The 5777-nt window shown below is 40.9% G+C and overlaps 1 long non-coding RNA gene across 1 annotated transcript; it reads left to right on the top strand.

Moving 5' to 3' along the window:
- The first annotated feature begins 969 nt into the window (after positions 1 to 969).
- On the top strand, positions 970 to 5379 carry LOC144381459 (uncharacterized). The gene is made up of 3 exons (XR_013446699.1): positions 970 to 987; positions 4134 to 4238; positions 5352 to 5379. It is a non-coding gene; the product is annotated as an uncharacterized LOC144381459 (long non-coding RNA).
- Positions 5380 to 5777: the final 398 nt, after the last annotated feature.

Genomic DNA, 5777 nt, shown 5'->3' with positions numbered 1-5777 from the left:
CCCCAGTTCTAGTTAGCCTGCCTCCAGCTTCCTCAGGCCAGCAGCCTCCAATCAGGGCACCCCTGGAACCTTCCCTTTGAACGCTGTCAAGCTCTCTCATCCTCTGCTTGCCTTTGAGTCTCTGCCAAACCCAAGTGATGGTGGCTCCCTCTCTCGCTATAGCAAGCTCTAAGTAAGTAGCCTTTGCCTGTTCTCATCTGACGGTCTTCATTTATTTCCCAAAATGATACTGTCTTCTTAGTCATTAGGTTTTTGAAATTCTAGGTCTTTTGGTCTGTTAAATGAGTATGGTTATATGTGTGTGGAGGATATGATGGTATGGTGGTAGCCACATGGGGGGATATAACTTTTGTAAAAATAGGTTGTGTGCATGGTAGGGTGAGGCAAGGTGGGTGGGAATGGATGCATTCATTCATTCATTCATTCATTCATTTATTTATTATTTATTTATGATTTTGCAGATCCTCTAACTCCAAGCAGGCAGTGAGATAGTGGGTATAAGGTTTGGCATTTTCCTACCATTGTCTAGGCATGACATAATGTTCTACTTTAGAGAACAACACATACGTAGGCCTGCAGTTTTGTTGATGAGTCTATCTCTATCCATTTTCTTTTCTTTTTTTTTAATTTAAATTTAGTTAGCCAACTTATAGTACATCGTTAGTTTCAGATGTGGTGTTCAACAAATTATCAGTTGTGTATAGCACCCAGTGCTCATCACATCACATGCCCTCCTTAATGCTCATCACCCAGTTATCCCATCCACCCCCCCAGCAACCCTCAGTTTGTTTCCTGTGGTTAAGAGTCTCATGGTTTTTTTCCCTCTCTGATGACTTCCCATTCTGTTTTCCCTCCCTTCCCCTAGGGTCTTCTGCTCTGCTTCTTATATTCCACATGTGAGTGAAACTATATGATAATTGTCTTTCTCTGATTGAGTTATTTCACTCACCATAATGCCCTCCAGTTCCATCCACGTCAATGTAAATGGTAAGTATTCATTCTTTCTGATGGCTGAGTAATATTCCATTGTGTATATATATATATATCTTCTATATATATAGAATATATATATATATATATATATATATTATATATATATCTTCTTTATCCATTCATCTGTCAATGGACATCTTGGCTCTTTCCACAGTTTGGCTATTGTGGATATTGCTGCAATGAACATTGGGGTGCGGGTGCCCCTTGGATCACTACATTTGTATCTTTGGGGAAAATACCTGGTAGTGTAATTATTGGGTCATAAGGTAGCTTTATTTTTAACTTCTTGACCATTTTCTATATATTAGAAGTTCCTCCCAAATCCACAAATGATTTGCTATTAGCCTTAATTTCCTGGAAGTATTGCACATTAAAAATTTTCCCATTTCTTTATAATTTTTTCAATGAGGGAAATTTGGAGAAGACCAGGAATTGCTACACAAATGCCATCTTAACCTGGAAATCAAGCTCAATCTACCCATTTTAGAGATGTAGAAACTGGGGTTTGGATCTCTTGATTTGTTGTCCATTATATCCTCTGCTCTAGGTTTTCACTTATTTTTCCATAGCTCATCAGAGTCTTTAGCCAATTCTTTGGAATTAATTTAGAAAAAGTCACTCCTCCACATAAATAGCTGTATAATCTTGGATGAGTTACTTAATCTTCTTAAGCCTCAATTTTGATAATAGGATTGTCAAGGCATTGAATATGTCAGAAACCATTTTAGGTAGTTTTAAATGCATCATTATGTAGTATTGTTAATCCTCTCAAAAAACCTTATGAGGCAGAAACTGTTAGCATCCCTAATTTACAGACGAACAAACTAAGGTTCAGAAAGGTTCTGTTTGCTCAAGATCATATATCTAGTGAGTGGTAGAGCCAAGCAGTCTTAATTATGACTCACTCTTTAACCACAACATAGTTTTTTAATCTACTGTTTCTTTTGGTGCTAAAACATAACTATACTTAAATTTAAGTGATACTGTGGAATGAGGCCAGGTAGGTACAAATAAAAGGGGCCTCACCATATACTGGGATCCTCAGAATTGAGAATGTTCAAGATTTCAGTCATCCTATAGGGCAAAGTGTCTATGATGGGGGATGTAGGGCAGCAACATGGCCCCATGGGACCATTTAGGGGCACAGTTTTGAATGGTGGCATGACCTTGAGATATATTTAGTTCTGCGATTTCCTTAGGAATGGTTCATTCCAAAACAACTCTAAGGTTTGAGACATTTCCAACCACTCTGGGGAAGAATGTGGTAGGTCTGGGAATTTGAGGTTTCATCAAATCCAACATGGATAATCTTAGGGGCAAGATAGGCTTAGGAAGCAATTTATATTTTCCAAGGAAAGCCCTGGAATCTTGCAACTTGCTGGAGTTTTGGAATGCAGTGAAGAGAGCCTTCTGGGACCATCTGTGAAGTGTTCAGAGGCCATAGTAAAGTGGCATAATTTGAAACAATTCCTCAGTGGGCTTTATTATTCCTTTGAGTTCCCTGCCTGTGCCTAGGGAATTCCCCATCTTCTGGGTATTTGTGGAGGAGAGTCAGCCTCCCACTGTAGAAGGAAAAATGCCAGACACACACTTTCCTATTTCCTTTTGTAGCTAGGAGTACTGAATCATGACTTCCTTGTGAAGAGTTAGGACCAGAGGCTCCATTTTCGTGTGCGGTGGTTGGAGCAAGATCGGGGGTTCAGGTGGCAGCAGGTGTCACGTTCACTGCCATTGGCAGGAACCACTTCTGCTGGCTGCTAAGTTGTGTAGCCACCGGGAACCAGAGGATGTTAGTGATCATTCACCTCAAAGATCCACCACCGCATGCTGCACTTCCGACAGAGCGTGCACCACCCATGTGGGCTAGCTCAACCTTCATCCCAAATTTAGAGTCCGTCTTCTGCTTTTTCCCCTCAGCCCCGATTCACTCTTTTTAGGCATCGCTTTTAGTTCATGACTGTAATCCTTGGTCTGAAGCCCTCTCTTTGTCCCCTATTTTATAGCTACCTCTCGAATTTCCTTTCTTAGTTCTCTTGTGGGTCTTTTCTGTCCATCCTGCAGGATACAGACTGATATGGAGGCGGTTTACTTAAAATTTTGTGTGGGTTTCAGAACTAGAAAAGCCTCAGTGACAGCACGGACCTGTTACCTCCAAGGCTGGGTTTCCTGATCTCAGCAATGCCCTCCGAGTGTCGCTGGGGGCCCACACATGGTTGTATGCAGGAAAATGCTCAGCCCAGTGGCGAGCACACAGACCCTTCTAGAATGCTGGCTTTTGGAACGCAGAGTGTGGGAGGGAGAGGTGTTGTTCTCAGTTTGGGAGAGTCCCAGTTATACTTCCCTCTCTGGTTACCAGGTAGAGATCATTTTCTATGTGGGTATGTCCTTAATTCATTCCGCTGACTTTTTGGGACTTGGAAATGCTGGGTTTTGAATCTGTTCCCTTCCCACCACCCTTTTTTAAGACAGAAGCACTCCAGCTGGGTGTTGTAGCCCATTCTTTTCAGGGTAAAACTATACATGGCAATTCTAAAGTGCGCCCAAACCAGTATGTTCAAGAAATAATAAACACACATAGTGTTCAAAAGAGAATATACATACAAGTGAAAGTGGCGATAGTTTGTGTAAGCTGATGTTCACACCAAGAAGAACCCTCCTGGGACAGCAGGCTTTGAGATACTGGACATGCCCGTTTTCTTCTGGCATTCTTCTCTTGCTAGGAGATACACTATCCTGTCTCAGGGCAAAGCCCCTACACTGATCTAGTCATTTTGCTCTGATTTCTCCCTCTTCTCTCTCTCATCTTCTATGACCTGTTGTATCTCTCTCCAAGCTTCCCTAAAGTGGGCTGAAGAGAACCTTTTGGGCAGTGGGACCTCTGGGAGTCATTTTAAGTATTGTGAGTCTGCACCTCATTGGAAAGATGTCCAGTCCCTCTTTTTGTATCTCCCCTCTCCTCTCCCACTTCCCACCTTGTCAAACTCACAACGTGAAGGCCCAGGGGAGTCAGGGGTGCTAGAAGGAGAGGGCAAGCATTTCTTGAGGTACCGGGTCCAGGCACTGTGCTCGCCATTTTACTCATAGACTTTGATTTCAATGCCATTGTAATCTAACGAGAAAAGTATATCACTATTCTATAGATGAGGAAACTGAAGCTCCAAGAGACTATGTAACTTGCTTACTGTCAAAGAGCCAATAAATGAAGAACTGGGATCCGAACACCAATTGGTCTGACTCCAGATCAGGTGATCATTTCACTACCCCCTTCTCTCTCCTGTAGTTCTAACTCTATTCAACAGACCCTATAAACAGTCTCTAAGTCTCTACTTGTGCCAGTTCAATGGGAAGAAGGATGGGAAAGGATTAAAATATGCTGAACTCGGAAGGTTCTAGGATACAAATGACTATCCATCACTTTTTGTCAGGGGTGGATGTTCAAGTCTACCCCTGGGGGGTTGTGTTTACTACATAAATCTGGAAGGTCTTTCTGACTTTGTCCAGGGTGCTAAAGGTTTTCCAAGGTTTTCCATTGCAGGAGCAAAGTGACGAGATTAAACTATTACCGGGTAAAACCACCTGCAGGCTCAGTTTCAAAGTATTTTTGCCTTCAAATGACTTCTCTGGAGGAAAAGGGGTTATAAATCCCCCAAAGAAATAATAATAAATGTAATAAATGTTCTGGTCTGTGTGTGTGTCACAGGGAGATTACTTTGGCATGCTGGACTTAGCAAATGAGAAATGTCAAAACAAATAAACTGCTTAATCCATATTGGATCATGACAAATTGATTTGGAAATCCTGTTTTCTCCTCTCAGGTGCTGCCTCAGGGATGGATTGTTTCACATTTTTTTTACACTGGCTTTGAGGCCTTTGACTCATGTTATTGAGAATAGAAAGGCAATTTAGAAGTTCTAGGAGGTATCTGACAAAATGCTTTAAAAAAAGTTTTTATCATCCTTTTCCTGAAGTGATATTTTATGTCACCTCCATACAGAGTCATGGTTACATTGACTTTTTATGCTGGGAAAAGTATAACCATTTCTATCATCTTTCATTTATTATTAATTCATCCTGAATATCTATAAAGAAAGTTATCTGCTTTCAAATTATGCAGAATCCTAATGACTTTGGTAGCTCTCATCGTTCAATTACTGCTAAAGAGATTCTTAATAAATTATTGTATTTAAAACAAACTTGTAAGAAGCTATTTCTTTTCCTATCAAATTAAGACTCACAAGTTATAATTTATGGCCATACCCTCACTTATTTCCTTACATTATCCTTAATCAGCCACTTTCTTATAAGCTTAATAATAATAATAGACAACAACATAAAACATACTGCTTTTGTGTCATCAGATCCCCATCTGAAACTCACACCCACACTCTAAGGTGGATACTGTTATTACCTGCATATTGGAGATGAGCAAACAGATTCAGTAACTCGCCCGAAGGTCACAGGTGATGAATGATAGCACCTGGATTTGAATGGAGGCGCCTGTGCTGTATTTCCTTGATACATGAAGGAAGAAAGCTCCAAATTCTCTCTTCAGAGTGCAAAAACATTTTAGACAATTGTATTTCTTTTTACTTTGTTTGCCAATTTAACATAACCTCAGAGCATTACAAATACTTGGGATACGTATTTTTCAGGCATATATCGTTATTTCTTAGCAATGTTGTCCTGCAAGGACCCATGGTTGGGGGTGGTGGTGGTCATGAAATCAAAGCCACATGACTCTGTGGGCAATGTCAATCAGTGGGACGAGAGAGACATTGTGGAGC

The sequence above is a fragment of the Halichoerus grypus genome, chromosome 4 (assembly GCF_964656455.1).
Source record: "Halichoerus grypus chromosome 4, mHalGry1.hap1.1, whole genome shotgun sequence".
Taxonomy (NCBI): Eukaryota; Metazoa; Chordata; class Mammalia; order Carnivora; family Phocidae; genus Halichoerus; species Halichoerus grypus.
This window is presented reverse-complemented; position numbering and strand designations above follow the sequence as displayed.